The sequence below is a fragment of the Musca autumnalis genome, unplaced genomic scaffold (genome assembly GCF_047663935.1).
Source record: "Musca autumnalis isolate F117 unplaced genomic scaffold, ASM4766393v1 scaffold_1, whole genome shotgun sequence".
Classification (NCBI taxonomy): Eukaryota; Metazoa; Arthropoda; class Insecta; order Diptera; family Muscidae; genus Musca; species Musca autumnalis.
Window position 1 is genome coordinate 323,070,979 of NW_027411644.1, and position 18,593 is coordinate 323,089,571.

General features: G+C 33.8%; 1 protein-coding gene across 1 annotated transcript in view; it reads left to right on the forward strand.

The window, feature by feature from the left end:
• The first annotated feature begins 3,250 nt into the window (after nt 1-3,250).
• PK2-R2 (Pyrokinin 2 receptor 2) overlaps nt 3,251-18,593 on the forward strand; it is a 136,432-nt gene continuing 121,089 nt past the window's right edge. The window contains exon 1 of the mRNA XM_073962533.1: nt 3,251-3,568. The gene's annotated coding sequence lies outside the window, so the exon portion shown is untranslated. The remainder of the gene's footprint in view (nt 3,569-18,593) is intronic.

An 18,593-nucleotide genomic window follows, 5' to 3' on the forward strand; every position in this document is an offset into this window, starting at 1 on the left:
CTCGAACCGAATACTGCGTTCGTTCACACTTTGGACATCGTAATATTTCATCGAATATTAGAAGAAATTCGAAGGTGGAAGGAGTGGACCTTTCGATACCTCCCCCACAAAAGTTCGAAAATATTCGCTAAAATGGTACTCTAAATATTGTCAAAACTCAGTTTAAAAAAGCCCTATCTATCGACATCCCCGCAAATTTTTGCACTTTAATCCTATCCCTATTGTTTTGAAAACCCCTCTAAATACGTAAGTTTTTTTGGAAAAAAAGTATTTCAATCCACACAGGCTGAGGGTATATGGTAATATTCAAAACAGTTTTACAATCGTTGAAGTTGAGGTTCACCATTTAATAAGTCGCGAACTGTTAATATATTTTATAAAATATGAATATATTTATATTAATTGAAATGTTTTAGACACGATCTCATAATATGGACCATAACGAATAATTTTCGTGGAAGATACGTTGGTGTTAATATAAAAAAATGGAAAAAATGTGTTGAAGTAAACAAGTTTTTCTTGTGTTCTTTCTTGATTTCTGGTTAAACCACGCAAAATTCAAACCTGTGCTCAAAGAAATAACTTAAGAATACCTCTTGGGCAACATGGTTCTAGTGTATGACTTTTCGATATATACACTTCATTCCCCTAAAATCGATGCTGACATGTTGAAGTTTTGATTTCAGTGTTTTTCGAATTTTTCTTATAATTATAGGATGCAACTAGATAATAATCCAAACTAGTTATAAGATTGTAGAACTCGCGATTCCACGTCGTTCGATGTACACTTCGTTTCATGTCAAAAGCACATTTCAAATTGCTTTTTGTTACTTCATTTAAGTCTATATCCGTGGAATAACCTCGGGAACGTTTATATATCTTGGTTTGTAATCTTATGAAGTATCTTTCAACAAAAATTTTGGTTTCGATAACGTACCGTTATAATTTTTTTAATTTTCTTTCAAAAAGCCCAAAATTTGTACGGTTTAAAGTGTTTCATCGGAATAGCACATTCTTTAATAACTTGAGTAAAAATGCAAATTTTGAATGCTACTGTTACCGTTCTTTTAAATTGGAATAAATAAAAGCTATTTCAAGTTTAAAACGCTAAAATTGGTCAAACTATGGCTTTAATACGGGGGAAATAAGACCTTATGAAAGCTGTGGACTTTATTTGTCTATAATACGTTAAAAATATGGCATAACTGAACAGTTTCTTCTTAGTTTTATAGAAAGAAATAAAGAAAGATGAAATTCAACTGAAAAGTGCGTATTTTTGATCGAGAGACTTCAAATTCTTACGACTCCTATTTCAGAACACGGTTCAATGCTGGCATTAAGATAAGTTAATCATTAAAATATCAGGTGATTGTTATTGCTATGGGTCTGAGCCAACATACTTAAAAGAAAAAACGAGATCCTCCTATACACAGAAAGAAAATAGGTGGAATTGCGACAGATCTGCGGCAGATACAATGTATATTGTAAGAAAAAGCCAGTAGACATTTCCCGAGGCAAAAAAACATTATTTGCAGGTTCTCGATGACAGAAACTTTCACTTCTTAGATCTCCTGGAAGAGAAGAACTTAGTAGACCATTTGCATTGCCGAGGAATCGAAAAGTACAAAATATTGCGGTACAAACATTAGGGTTATCTCCAGTTTATCTCTGTGTCAGAAATCGAACCTATTTTCTTTCTGTGTATAGGAAGGATCTCTCGGAAATGTCGACTGATACTTTTTTACTTGTTAATGTTAATTTAGAATGTTTCTCAGTTTTATTTTTAATGCATACCACCTATTTTTTTCAATTAATCCAAAAACCTTATACATGTATGAAATTTTATGGCCATCGGTTAAAGTTAATTCGTGCCACGAGAGGGTTCTTTGTTTCCATAGTAATTTGTATGGCGCCAAAGGTGCATTTTCACGAAAATTCTCTATAATCCGCATTTATTGTCCAATCGATGAATATTATTTACCCGTTTTTTGTTGTGGCTAAAAAATGAATCCGATAGGCTGACTTTACGTATTTTGGGCCCTGTATAGCTACACGGAAATCGGATCCGATTTTCACAATTTTTTGTAGAATTCGTTTTGTAGCTACAACAATGAATTGGTAAGACATTTTCATCGTTTGGAGCAGACCCTTTATTTAGCCGTATGAAGAACTCTATTGATTTTGGTAAAAATCGATTCAGATTTCAGATTACACATATTTTCGGCCGATTTCATATATTTGCTGCACAAAACATGCTACATATGCCCAATGTGTGTCTGTATTTGGTTTAGAAATAAATGTTCCGAATTATATTGAAATTGGTCGAGATATTAATATAGCCCCCATACATACATACATATGTATGTATTTGTGGTGGTCTTATAGTCGGCCCCGCCCGACTTTTATCCTTTCCCCACTGTATTTAATTAATAAATTACACAGTTTGTTCGTGAGAAATGTATAACAGTATATTATGAAAGCATAGATTTTGTTAAGAAATCCATTTTTATAAATTAATGTACCAGGCGGAAGAAGATTTTATTAGAAAAATATTTTTAATGATGTTCTAATGTTTTCCCCGTTTTTCTACCTTATTCCCCACATATCATATACATAGAGTTGTTTGGAACACTGTAATATTCAAAACATTAACAAATTTTAGTCAAGGTCAGGTGAAAATGGCGCGAACAGAATGCTGGTCCACCAAACACCACCAAGTCGAATCTATGCTGGCTGAACGTAAAATTTATGAATGAAAAGCTTTTCCTTTATTTGTGTAAACAAACAAAAATAAGTGCTGTGTGCGCAGATGTTTCTTTTCGGTGGATTGCATTGAGAAAAATAGATTAAACAAAGAGAGAGATATTATTCTCCTCTTTTTAATGGTTAATGTTGTACACAACAACAACAACATTAAGACAACTTGTGTGTGCCAAGAAAAATAAATTCGAAGCCAAATCTAGGCGGCTTGTGTATTGTTGTTGGCATGGCAAGAAAAACCTGTTGTGTTTTCATTTCAACTTTGAACTTTGCGGCGAATATAGAGCGTCCAATGTTTGGTAGTGTTGTATGAGACGGCTGCTTCATTTCTGTTTGATACCTGATTATGCTGTTCTCCAACCAACAAATGCAATGCCATTGCGGCAAGTGGCAAGTTTTGGGTTCTGGTTCGACCTGTTATGACCGTCTGAAACAAAAATCAATAACACAAAATGTCAACCAGCAAAGGCTGTTCAAACACAAACAAAACACAGACAGACGAGTAAAACAATGGTGAATGAAGGCTAATAACGATTCAATCTTTCAGTCGTTGTTTAAAGCCGGTGCGGTTCGGTTCGGTCCATATAAATCGCCACAGTGCTTGTAAATGAAAATAAATATAATAAAAACAAATAAAAGAATATCCAAATACGGAAATAAAACAATAAAAATTCTTAAATTTTACAAAGAAATAAAATTTGTGTTAACAAAATTAAGAATTTAAATTTGTGAAAAATAAAAACGAAAAGTGAAGAAAAAATTAAAAATACATAATTAACAAAATTTATTAATAGAATATTTAAATAAAGTAAGTCAAGTTGAAAAAAATTAATTTAATATTTATTCAAAAAAAAAAAGTAAAAATAAAATGATTGTTTTGTACAGTAATGAATTCCAGTGTTAAAGGTCAGGAATTCCAGACGACAATTTGAAATTTTGTGGATTATATGGATGTGTTAAAATAAAAATTAAAATTCATTTAATATGTTCTAACAAATATGTATATTGTATTCAGATTACAAAAAAATATTGGTAAACCATATAACAGTAATAAAAAATAAAAAAAATAACAAGATAAAAAATATATATTTTACAAAAAATAATTTTTATAGGCAAACCATATAACAAAAATTAAAAATATTTTTGCATATATTTTGAATGAAACCCAATATTCAAATGAAACCAGAAAACGGCTACGAAATCCACATTTTTTTTAAGAAACAACAAAAATACACAGTGAAAAAAACCTGAAACGTTAATTTTAAATGATAAAATTATAATTAGTGCAAAAAACAGAAAGAGTGTCTTAAAGCTTATAAATAAACAAAAAATTAAAGAGAGAATTCTTTATGCATAGCATAGCAAATGTGTTTAAGGAGTTTTTGAGTGGAAAAATTCTTCGACGAATAAAAAAAACATTAAAAATTATTTAATAGTTGTCTTTATGATGTTGTCTTTATACTACCGATTCATGGACAACATATCTAAATATTCTCTGATTTCAAAATTATGTTAAACAAAATAATGGCCACCAGCAACAACAAAAATAAAAAAAAATGAAAATTACAAATTGCAAATTTAATATGTTTACATTTAAACTAATTGAAAACAAATGTTTATGGAAATTTCATTAATGACAAAAAAATTCAAAATTAAGTAGAGGAATTAAAAATTAACAAATTTTATATTGCAAAAGTCTTAAGTATATGGATGGAGGGTGAAACAGCTGAATGTATAACATCTGATAAGCATGAATGCAGTTCGATTCAACACAGATGCACTGGTTTAAAAATCGATGCCATATAATTGGATATGCATGTTTGTAACACGAATAAATCTGTAGGAAAATGTTGGTCATAACTTCAAAGTACACCAAGACCGGGCTTTGCGTCGTTTCACTTTGCGTTGTTTTTGAAGTTGCGTCGTTGCTTAGTTAATACCATGGCACAACTACCAAGGTATCAAAGAAGTAAGCCAAGGCTATAGTCGAACAGGGTCGATCATATGGCTGGGGAATCGTTTTGGAAAAAGGTGGCAAAGCGACCCATGCTGCAATGTATGTATAAAAATCCAATTGGAAAATTAATACGCTGGCGCACCATGTAATTTGCATTAATGAAAAAACTGGTAATGGGAAAAGTGGTTCTCTGCACAAAACCCTTTATATATTAGGCAATAGGCCCGTTATGTAGCAGACACGTTATTGCAATTTGCATCAGGGTGAAAGACCAGTAGTTCTTTTTCCATATGTAGGCTACTTTCACATCAATAGAAAGGTCAAGCGTTCCTCTTCCATGTATAGCTTACTTGCCCGGAATGTCTCTTCCAGGAATAAATTATAAGCTGTATATTAAAAATGTTCACAATGTTCACACAAAAGTTGTGGTCCATTCAAACCTCTAAATATTATGTGATCGCCATCTCATATTTCACGCTTCCTATTTGCCATATCCTCTTACTTTATTTAAAATTTCGCGTTGATCGGACTATTATTGTGACCTACAGAGCCGCTACAAAATTGGATAAATATTATGTTTTTGATCCATTTCACCCGCTAAATATTCCACGATCATCACCAATAAAAATGGCGATCTATTCTGGTCTGAACCCGAACTCCGTACAAAATTTCGTGACGATGGGTCCATAATTGCGGCATGGAGTTTGATTACAATTTATAATAGACAGACGGACGGACGGACACACATCTCAAAATCGCTTTATCTCGTCGAGATATGAAAATTGGTATACCGCATTGGGGGCCTCCGCGGTGTAACTATACCCTACACCACTATGTGGACAGGGTATTATAAGTTTGTTTTGGTAAAAATTCATGTAACACCGCGAAATATTCGTCGGAGACCCCCAATGTGGTATACCAATCTTAATATCTCGGCGAGATAAAGCGATTTTGAGATGTGTGTCCGTCCGTCCGTCCGTCCGTCTGTCCATTATAAATTGTATACACGCTCCAGGCCGCAATTATGGACCGATCGTCACGAAATTTTGTATGGAGGTCGGATTCAGATCAGAATAGATCCCTATTCTTATTGGTGATGATCGAGAAATATTAAGCGGTGAAATGGACCAAAAACAAAATTTTTATCCGATTTTGTAGCGGCTCTGTATGTCGCAATTATAGTCCGATCGCCTCGAAATTTTAAATAATGTAAGATTATATGACAAAGAAGAAGCTTGCAATATGAAATGGTGATCGAATGATGTTTAGAGGGTTAAATGGACCACAACTTTTGTGTGAAAATTGTGAAAATTTTTAATATACCGGTAATATCTTTATTCCTGGGCCACACATTCCGCCCACATAAATAATATTTGGAAGGACAACTCTTGCCCTTTCAATTAATGCCAATTATGTTGATTTATGTGGTCAGATAACAGAGTTACAGCCTAATATATCCAGTGTTTTGCTTGTAATGTAATCAAAAGCATACTAGATGTCGCAATTATAGATCAATAGTCACGAAATTTTGCACGAGGTAGGGGTTTAAGTCGAAGAAGATGCCTACAATTTTTGATGATGATCTGATATTATTTAGCGGGTGCAATGGACCATTACTTTTGTATGCTAAATAAAAACATTTTATTTTTGGTCCATATTTGAATCCCTGGAGGCCATATACCGGCAAAGTCGCCTATATATGAAAAATTAACTACCGATCTTTCCTCTGATGAAAATTGCAATAATATGTGTGCTTGGTAACGGACCTACTACCTATGATATAATGAGTTTTGTGAAGAGAACCACATCTTCCTCCCATGCTACAAATTTTCTCTATCATGACAGACAAATTCCCAGTTCTCACAAATTGCGTGGAACTCTATCATATTACCTGTCCAATTGTTCAAAATTTAAAGATGTAGCAGACATTGCTAAACAACGCCAATTTTCAAATTTAAGAATATTTCTTAAAATGTACTGTATATAACTGTTCCACAAACATCCCAGTAGGGACAAGGGAACCTTCTCTCATATCAATGAGAGCACCCCGATTAATATCAGCTCAATGATATGTAGACAGCGGAATTTTATGCAACACCTATTTTTGTAAAATTAAATTCCAATCGAAATATATCACATATGCAAAAATATGCGAAATGTATAAATTATGCATATGCAAATATTATTATACCCTACACCACTATGTGGGGAGGGTATTATAATTTGGTTTTGGCCAAAAAGTTTGTAACGCATCGAAATAATGGTCGTAGACCCATACTTATATATACCAAAATGAATGTCTCGACGAGCTGAGTCGATCTGGCTATGTGTGTCCGTCCGTCAGTCCGTCCGTCCGTCCGTCTGTCCATCTAAACCTTGTAATCACGCTACAGGTCGCAATGTTGATCGGATCGTCACGAAATTTCGGATGTTAATGGGGGTCCCGGAGGGGAAGAAGCCTATTGATTTTGGTGATGGTCGGATAATATTTAGGGGTCTGAATGGACAAAACACTTATGTGGATAAAAAGACAACGTTTTCTTCCAAAGCGAATATCTCAGCTTCTATAAGGGGTATACCAAAAGTACAACCTAACAATGAAAGTAGAAAATATCACCTTTCTAATGATGTAAAGTAGGTTCCCGTAGGTGATCAAACAAACAAGATATAACAATAGTCGCAAATAAAACCCAAACGGACGGATATCACACCTTTCATTGGGGACCTTCTAAAAGCAAAGCCTGACTAAGAAAGTAGAAAATCCCATCTTTAAAATTATGCAAAGAAGGTTGGCGTAAGTGGTCATATAATAGAGATATCGCAATAGTCGGTAACGCATCCCTTTTTTCCACTTTTTCTGCAATCACACTACAGGTCGGAATTTTGATCGGATCATCACGAAATTTTCTCATTTGGTATAAAAGTCAGTTAGGTGAAATCTTTCGTATCCCCCTAAAAGAAATGTTTTCGAGTGAAAAGATTATGCACAGAGGTAGTGGTGTAGGGTATCACATAGTCGGCCCCGTACCGACTATAGCCTTTTCTCACTTGTTTTTGTTGTAAATTCGTTCGATATTGCGTTGTTTTAATTTTGAGTTTCTAATTTTTTTATACCCCCCACCATAATATGGAGGGTATATAAAGATTTTTTTCCGTTTGTAACGCATTGAAGTAATGATCAGTGTAAAATTCTAAGTTGATGTCCGCCCGTCCATTTATTGTCATCTCACTATCTTCCGAATGATTTGATGTATACGCATTTGGTCTGAACCTAGATCAAGTTCGAAGATGGTCTACATCGGTCTACGTTTTGGTATAGCTCCCATATAACCGTACTGCCCGATTTCACGTATTTTGACATTTTTAGCTACATTTTTATACCGAATTTAGTGTAGGTGTAGAAACTTCTCCACCATCAATGATGAATGTATGTAGGTCCAAGTTTTATTATAGCCCTCATCTAACTGCACCTGTTCTAGCTACATTTTATGGTCATAATAGCTACAATTTGGCATATAGGATTCCTAGTTATTCAAGTAATTTATCAACCTTAATTTGTGGGCATAAGAAAAATAGTGTTTTTGCCCTGGAACCTATCTCCGCACTTTACATGGTTTCCCATAGAAAATCTTAAGCGTGCGCTTCACTTTGAGTCGTGTTTTTTTGTTTGGAGTGAGACTTTACGAGAGCTTGGGCTTGTATTAAATATTTGTTTTCAAGAAACTCTTATGTGAATGGTATGCTTTCCAGTCCCACTTTAGCAGATTCTCTTTCGACTTCTTCAAAGGTATCAGTTGCTTCCTTTACCGATCGACCTATGATGTCAATGTCATCGGCATAAGCAAGTAAGTTTGTATATATTGTGCCACTTCTTTTCACCTTCGCATCTCGTATAACCTTTTCCAGCAGAATGTTGAAAAGAACACACGAGAGGCCATCACCTTGACTGAATCCTCTTTTGGTGTCAATGTCATTCTACAAAGCCGGATGAGCTTTGCAGGGATACCAAATTCAGACATGGCTTGGAATACCTTTGAATATAGGGGGCTGTCGAAGGCTGATTTATAATCAACAAAAAGGTCGTAAATGTCAATCTGCATCTCTTGGGTCTTCTCCAGGATTTACCGCAGGGTAAATATCTTGTCAATTGTGGATTTACCCGGTCTAAATCTGCATTGGTATGGCCCAATTATTTCATTGACCATAGGCTTTAGTCGTTCGCACATTATCCAATCACTATCTTGTAGGCAATAGGGAGAAGACTCATGCCCCTATAGTTGAAGCATACAGTCTTATTTCCTTTCTTGTCGACAGGGCACAGGATGCTCAGGCTCCGATCGTCGGGTGCTCGTTCTTTCTGCAAGATGGTGCTAACTAGCTGATGAATACACCTTATCAGCGTGTCGCCTCCGGATTTGAACAGCTCGGCTTGTAAGCCATCGGCTCCTGCTGCCTTATTATTCTTCAGCCGAGTTATTGCTGTCTTTACCTCATCTTGGCTGGGCGGTATACATTCAGTACCATCTTCTGGGATTGGATCTGTGGTATCTTCGTCGACTTCGCTACTATTGGATACCAAAATTTTGGAAAAATGTTATTTCCGTATCCTTAGCACACTATCTGTATCAGTTACCAGATTACCTTGCTGGTCTCTACAGGAGGATGTGCCTGTACCAAAGCCATCAGTTTGATTTTTCACTCTTTGGTAAAATTTTCGGACTTCATTCTGGCTCCTGTACATCTTGATTTTTTCACACTCCCGTCTTTCAATTTCTCTCTTCTTCCAGCGGAAAAGACGTTTCTCCTCTCTCCTTTTCTCCCGATACCTCTCACGTGCGCTACACGTTGCTACTGTTTGTAGACACACGTTTATTAATAAAATAAAATGAAAAAGTAACTAAATTTCCTCAAAAACTTTCTTAAAATTAACAAAAAGGAGACCAACTTATTATTTGTACTGTCAACTAAAAAATTGCAAAATTCACAACTTTTCAATCTTAAACAATATTTTTCAAAAAGCTGGCTCTAATATTAAGTATGCCCACCATCAATAACAGCTTGTATATATAAATTTGTCATTCCGTTTGTAACACATCGACATATTCGTCGGAGACCCTATAAAGTATATATATTATTGATCAGCATAAAATTCTATGTCGATTTGACCATGTCCGTCTGTCCGTCCGTCCGTCCGTCTGTCCGTCCGTCCGTCTGTCTGTTAAAATCAAGATACAGCTCGCAATTTTAAAGATAGAGAGTCAAAATTTGGTACAGAAGTTTTTATTACTTGCAGGATGGTTGGTATTGAAAATGGGATATATCGGGTTACGTTTTGATATAGCCCCCATAGAACGGTACCTCCCGATTTTCGGTATTTTTAAGGTTTTAGCTTCATTATACTACCAAAATGGCTGAAATTTGGTACGTAGTCTTCTTTAGGGGTATAAAACTTTCCCGCAGAATTTTGTCGGTATCGGTCCACACCTTCATATAGCCCCCATAGAACGGTACCTCGCGATTTTCGGTATTTTTAAGGTTTTAGCTTCATTATCACACCGAAATGAATTAAATTTGGTACTTAGTCTACGTTGGTGGTATAAAACGTTCCCCCAGAACTTTGTCGGTATCGGTCCATGCCTTCATATAGCCCCCATAGAACGGTACCTCCCGATTTTCGGTATTTTGAAAGGTTTAGCTTCATTATCACACCGAAATGGCTGAAATTTGGTACTTAGTCTACGTTTGTGGTATAAAACTTTCCCCCAGAACTTTGTCGGTATCGGTCAGTGCCTTCATATAGCCCCCATAGAACCGTACCTCCCGATTTTCGGTATTTTGAAAGGTTTAGCTTCATTATCACACCGAAATGGCTGAAATTTGGTACTTAGTCTACGTTGGTGGTATAAAACTTTCCCCCAGAACGTTGTCGGTATCGGTCAATGCCTTCATATAGCCCCCATAGAACGGTACCTCCCGATTTTCGGTATTTTGAACGTTGTGGTCTCACTATTCCACCGAAATGGCTGAAATTTGTTATTAAGACTTCGTTGGGGATACTCAAACTTCCCCTTTAAATTTGTCGGTATAGGTCCACGCCTTCATATAGCCCCCATGGAAAAGTACCTCCCAATTTTTCGTATTTTGAAGGTTGTATCTTCAACATTCCACCAAAATGGCTAAAATTTAGTATTTAGTCTTCAATGTGAGATAAAACTGTTCGCCAGAAATATGTCTGTACAGGACCAAGCTTTCATATTGCCACATTTCTGACTAAAATTCGTCGGTATAGGTCCATGTTTCGATATAGCCCCCATAGAACGGTACCTCCGGATTTTCGTAATACTGAAGATTGTGACGTTAATATCCAACCGAAATGGCTGAAATTCGTTATTTCGTCTTCCAAGAGTTATAAAATATTCCAGAAGAGTAATATCAGTATAGGTACACGTCTTCCTATATCCCCATAGAAGCTTACTTCTTGATTTTCGGTATTTTTTTAGTTTTGCCACATTCTTCTTTGACCCTAAAAAACATTTCGTCAGAAATTTGTCGGTATAAATCGACGTTTTGAAATAGCCCCCATAGAATGGTGCCTCACATTGTTTTACCGAAATTGCTGAAATTTAGTATTAAGTCTTCTTCATACACGAAAGGAAACTAATTATTCTATTTTACTTCAATACAACTTGTGGTGGAGGGTATAACAAGTTCGGCCCGGCCGAACTTAACGCCGTTCTTACTTGTTATAACATCTAGATGAAGTTCCTCTGCCATTGTTTCCCCCATTGTTCTGGATGTCACCATCGTCACTGCTTGGTATACAGCACATACCATCACTGCCAAATTTTTGTTTTCCATGGCTGTACGGGGTTTTCGCAATACTTTTTGAGGCCCATCGTCATAGTACAACATAATTTTAGTCTCATTAGAAAATATAACGTCATCCCAATACTTAAGACGGCGTGAAAAATTGTCTGTAACAAGTCTGAGTAGTTTCTACATATATATTGTGGTGGAAGGGCAATGTTTCTACCTAGTCATTCGTGATGGAGCCTTGTTATTATGTAGCACTTTTACTTGTTTGTTTACTTGTTTTGATATTAATATAAGTCTTGTCACTTTAATATATTAGGTTGTAGTGGAAAAGTAGTAATGTTTATATATGTGTATATAGTTGACAGTTTTTTTGTACAATTTATAACACAAATAATGCTCATACTCAGGTGATAATCGTACTATCGATTATAAGCATAACAAAAAAAAAAACAACATGTTTTGGGTATATCTGTTGTATAATTTTAAAATTGCATAACTGCCTTTCCAGTTGTACTAATAAATAAAACATGCTTTAATAACATTTTAACAAATACGACACTGGTTTAAGCCTCGTTAATTTCAAATAATAATACAATTTTGGGAAATATTGTGTATTTTTAATAGCAGTCACTTTTTTACCAAATGTAGAATATGTTTTGGATAAAGTTTGTCATTCATTCGATATCGATATTCATCGCGGAGACATGGTTGGTCTCCAAACAAAACATGAAAACTTGTCTCAGATCTACACAATAACAGTGTTTTGTTTAGTTTGAATTACCAGAGACCCCACTTTTACGTAGTACATTATATTGTTCTTGGTTTAGTAAAACCAGTGGATTAAGGTACCTATATGCAATTCATTTGCATATAGGTAAAATATATAAAATAGGTTGACCAGGTAAAAAAGTCTACTCTAAACAGGGTTTTACTGCTTCAAGCAAATAGTTGATCCAAAATTAAGTATTTCCAGTCAGTGAAACGGTGTACAAATTACTTAATGATAGATAGATAAATGTGTCAAAATATTGCCATGAACATTTTAATTTAATCTTATACACTAATTAACAATATAAATCATTCTACTTTTGGGAAGATCACAAAATAACTTTTTAGTTGTAAATAAATTACTCATTTGAAACATAACATCTCTCTTTCACTCTGCCTAATTCTAAACACGTATTTAGAGGGTAATTAAAAGCCCCTCGACAAGACAAAAACAACACTTTGAGGCAGACACTCATAATAAATGCAACAAAAAATAAATAATAGCCCAACCAAAAAAAGTAAATTATAACGCCGAAAAACAACAACAAAAGCAGCGAATGTTAATTCGTAAAGAAACAAAAATACAAAGTGTTAATTTTGGGGTTAATGAATAGCTAATAAAAATGAAATCAAAAGTTCGGTTGTTGTGTTTGTTTTGTGATTTTAGTGCATCGGCTTAAAACGTTTTAAATTCATTAATTTTGAATTTGTCATATTAAATGAAGAAAATTGGTGTATTATTTTAATGATCATTGAGAGATTAGATTTATATACAGCAGCAATAAAAAATAAAACCCATCTTATATGTTATATAACTCCCAACTTCTTTGGGAGCTATGTCCGACCACCCCTAGCAGACATAAGTCCCAATGGGAGTTATATCCGTTTTTAAAATTTAAGTGATTTTTTATATAATTTTTAAATATTAATGAATTTATATAAATTATAATTTAAAATTTTTGGGAAAATTAAGTACAAAATAAGTAGTAGCCAATACAAATCGAACTGTATTCAAAATTTGCCTTCAAACCAATTTTAAACGAAAAATTCTGCCTACAGGAAAATATAAATTAAGAAAATAAAAAGTTTTTGTTAAAATTCGCAAATACGTTCTGAAAAACGAAAAGAGCCGCAAGCGAAAATATTTTTAAAAAAGTTCCGCGATTTTTTAAAAAAATATTTTCAAAGTTTTCACTCTCAAAATCATTATGGGAGTTATGTCTGGGTACCGTTATTCTTATATTATTTGCTGTTCACACCGATTTATTTAAACTTCTAGGAAAATAAATGTCAAAAAATTGTAACTCTTCAAAGTATCGAACTCGAATAACGGGCTGGAATAATTTTGATTCCCAATTTGGTTGCATAAAAAATATACTTTAATATCTGGTTTTTTAGAGGCAGGTTTTCCAATTATTATTTATCTGTTAATTGGCAAAATCAAATAAATATATAAATAAACCCGAAATTAACCACATGACATTAAATTATTCGCCGAAATTCATTAGAATAGAAATAATTAATTATTAATTTCATAATTTCTTTTATTTAAAAAAAAAAAATATTAAACTAAAAACAACAAATAAATGCAATGCAATTTCAGCAATAACAGCTCTAAAATAGCAGTGAATTTAATTTTTTAAACTCACAACATGGAATAGTCATAAGGAATTCATTAAAAAATGCAAAACAATAATAAACCTGACTGAAATATTATAACATACAAAGGCGTTTTTTTACCTCACAAAAGCCTTCTTATTTGATATAAAAAAAGAAAAACACGAAACTCGCTGACAAGAAAAATTTATTTATTTCTCTCTTTTCTTATTTTTTTCCTCACAGAAATTCAATGAAAACTTGTGAAAGAAGTAGAATAATAAAATAGAACGTGACACCCAAATTAATCTACAATAGAAAAAATACATTAAATATTTATAAAACCTACCAACAAATTGGTGCCAAAGTTAAAAGAATTGTAAAAAGCAAAAAAAGTTGTAAATATAACTTTGAGAAAATATCCAACCACAAAATAAACGAAGTGATTTAAACACCACAACACCCAATTCCCGTTCAAACAACCACCCACCTACACACAAGCGGAAAGTGAAAAAATTAAATAAATAACTAAAGCTCCTAAATTCAATGTGCCACATAACCATTTTGTTTATTACCAAAGTTTAAATTAATACAAAAACACACAATAATAGTCCCAGCAAGCACAACAATAACCATTTCACAACAACAAACAAAATCACTAGGGGGTACACAACGTAAAATCCACCCAAAATAACTGACACACCAGTAATGTCTCAGGAATTGGTATTGGCTTAGACAGCAGTGCCAGCAGCAGCAATAAACTAGGCCTATTGCCAGTTACATCGGCAATTCATATATTATTGTGTAGGTGTCTACAAACACAAAGCACACACATCCATATACAAGCGAAAGATTGGTGTGGCCAACATTTTTCAAGGATACTCTTTTCGAAACTTTCAACTACATTTAGAACAGCGAATTTCACTTACAAAAAAGACGTAAGTAAAATTTATTACCTCAAGTTTTGGACACTAAAAGGACACCAACCATCACCAAACTGTGTGTTATTTTATTCTCTTGCTATTTTGTTGGACAATGTTTTTTAGTAAATTACACCTCAGAAAGAATTTCGTATTAAACGTGAATAATTTAAATAAAATAAAAACAGAATTTCTAAATTACATTTTTATTTTATTCATCAAATGTATAATAATTTAAAATAAAGTGTATCACGTCTCAGCACAGTTTAAATTGCAATGTAAGGAGAATATTGTAGCAGTTAAACAAACAAACAAGATACATACATTGTAAGGAGTTACATACCTTGTAGGTATTTACAAAAAAGATTAACTCATGTTTCACGTACTAAAACAAAACATTACTCCCTCTTTTATTTTTCCCTTTTTTACTCCCGCTTGTTTAAAGTATATACTATTTTTTATAGCGGTAGATTTATCCAAATGTTTCTCAGAGATGGCTGTAGTTAGGCATTTTCGTTCTCCAGCGTATAGAAGACACAACAAGTATACAGTGGATATTTCAATTTTAAGTTATAAAACAATAATAATTTATGGATTCCATCGTAGTACAATGTTAGGTACACCGCCTTGTACACTGAATACCAAATTTCGATTCCATTGCCAGACAATATCACATTTTTGACAGTGCATCGACTTTCCTGGCCAAAACTCAAATTTTTTGTCGCCATCTATTGCTAATTTCTGTATGGGGTTTGATAGTAAACATATTGAAACTAAGGAAACCAAAAAATTAGATCAAACTATTGGAAACTAAAGACGCCAATTGTTGCCCAGTTATAGAAAATATGTCATTTTTATTAATTTCTAGAGAAAGAAATAGATATTTCTCGGAAACTATAACAGATATTCTGTTCATTGTTTTTTATATACAGTTGCGTTCAAAATAATAGGAGCGCCCATACAAAAAAAAGAAAATTGTCAAAAAATATGGTTAAAATTACCCATTTTGGTTTATTTTGAATTTGTTTAACATTGTTGACATCCCAACAGTTCATTCATCAGCAGAAATGTGGCAATCTGTTTTAAATTATTTACTGTTTACACCAACATTATAAATCGTGTTTAAAGTTTTTGTTCAAAAAAATAGGAGTGTGGAAGAAAAATGACGATAAAAATAGTTTTAGTTGAATTTAGGATCAAAATTTTCAATATTTTAGTTAATAGTAGTAAATCCAATAGATTTTATGAGATTTGAATGCTGTTTGAAAACAAAAGTCCTTTGGAGGTAGCCAAAAAACAGGCGATTGTCCTTGCAGAAATTTGTTCCATAAATTGAGCACTTATTGGGCAACTCAATGAATTTTGTAGACAAAAGCTTTAACGATTAGATTTGTTTGATGCTATGGATGTTATCTCTAACAATATATAATGATTCGTATCCTATAAATTTGGGTATTTTGATCCTTGAGCAAAGTTTAAGACAGTTTACCTTAGTCCTTAAGGTAAGGATCGGCCAAAAAAGCGTATCTATAAGGAATTTATTCACCAACCAAATAATATTTGGAAGTCTTTAGGATGCTAACCTTGTGTATGCAATCAATTTTGCTTCATTTTAAAAAATGTTTAAAACGTGAACGGTTGAAATGTACTTTGAACCATTTAGTGATAGGCAGGCTGGGATTGCACTATGGTTGGTATACGCCGTAATATATTTTTCAATATAAACTTACGTATTTCACTCAAAAATACTTTATTTAGGTTAGCTTCATTAGAAAACTGTTTATTATACGATCCGAAACCTAATAAAAATAATCTTAGGCCAACTTCAAAAGTTTGTCCTTAAAGTTACCTTATCAACAAAGCGTTTTGAAAAATGTCTCATATGTGCCAATCATCCAATTATTCAAAAATGAACCATATAATGAATTCTGCGTGCAGTTAAGATGTTAAGCACCTCAAAACATCACTTGATCGAGAAATTAATGCCTATAGATACGCTTTTTTATCCGATCCTTACGTAAAGAATTAATGGAAACCGGCTTTAACTTGTCTCAATTGTCAAAATACACGAATTTCCGGGATACCGATCATTATATATTGTTCGAGATAACAGCCAGAGCATCAAAAAACTCTAATCACTTAAATTCTGTCTACAAAATCCATTGAGTTACCCAATAAGTGCTCAATTTATGGAAAAAATCGCTGCAAGGACAATCACCTGTTTTCAGGCTACTCCAAAAGAACTTTTGTTTTCAAACAGCCATCAAATCTCATAAAATCTATTGGATTCACTACTGTCAACTAAAATATAGACAATTTTGATTTTAAACTCAACTAAAAATATTTTTATTGTCCTTTTTCTTCCGAACTCCTATTTTTTTGAACAACAAATTTGAAGGCGATTTATAATGTTGGTGTAAACCGTAAATAATTTAAAACAAATTGTCACATTTCTGCTGAAACAAATAAACTGTTGGGATGTCAACAATGTTAAACAAATTCAAAATAAACCAAAATGGGTAAGTTTAACCATGTTTATTCGACCATTTCCTTGGTGTGAATGAGCACTCCTATTATTTTGAACACAGCTGTAGGTAGGGTTGTTGCCTTTAAGAACCGTTGCAATAAATTAACGTGGCGTTTACATGTAGTGAGTTATTTTATTTTTCCTCAGGTACTAATTTTAGTTAAATTCCTATTTAATTGGAGTAGAACTTTTAGAGAACAATATTAAACAAAGTTTGATATTTACAGGTAGATGCCCGAGAGTGTCCTCTTTCAGTCCATATGTACTTTTGTACGCGTCCCGATCCGATCGTTTAACCCTTTTTATACCCTACACCACTATGTGGAGAGGGTATTATAAGTTGGTTTTGGCCAAAAAGTTTGTAACGCATCGAAATAATGGTCGCAGACCCATACTTATATATACCAAAATGAATGTCTCGACGAGCTGAGTCGATCTGGCTATGTGTGTCCGTCCGTCAGTCCGTCCGTCCGTCCGTCTGTCCGTCTGTCCATCTAAACCTTGTAATCACGCTACAGGTCGCAATTTTGATCGGATCGTCACGAAATTTTGCATGTTGATAGGGGTCCCGGAGTGGAAGAAGCCTATTGATTTTGGTGATGGTCGGATAATATTTAGGGGTCGGAAAGGGCAAAAAACTTAGGTGGATAAAATGACAACGTTTTTTTCCAAAGCGAATATCTCAGCTTCTATATGGGGTATACCAAAAGCAAAACACGACAATGAAAGGAGAAAAAATCACCTTTCTAATGATGTAAAGCAGTTGCTCGTAGGTGAACAAACAACGAAGATATTACAATAGTAGCAAATAAACCCCAATTTTCATTTTTGCGATTTTAATTATATTGACGAATATCACAGCTTTGGTTGGGAACTTTCCAAAAGCAAAATCTGACTCTGAAAGTAGAAGATCCCGTCTTTACAATGATGTAAACTAGGTCGGCGTAGGTAACCAAATAACGGAGATATCGCAATAGTCGATAATACATCTCATTTTTCTATTTTTTTGGAAATCACGCTACAGGTAGCAATTTTGATCGGATCGTCACGAAAATTTGATTGTTAATGGGGGTCTCATAGATGAAGAAGCCTATTGATTTTGGTGATGGTCGGATAATTATTAGGGGTCGGACTGGGCAAACACTTATTTGGAGAAAAGTCAACATTTTATTTTAAAGCCAATATCTCTGTTTCTTTAAGAGGTACATCAAAAGCAAGACCTGGCAAGGAAAGTAGAAAATATCACTTT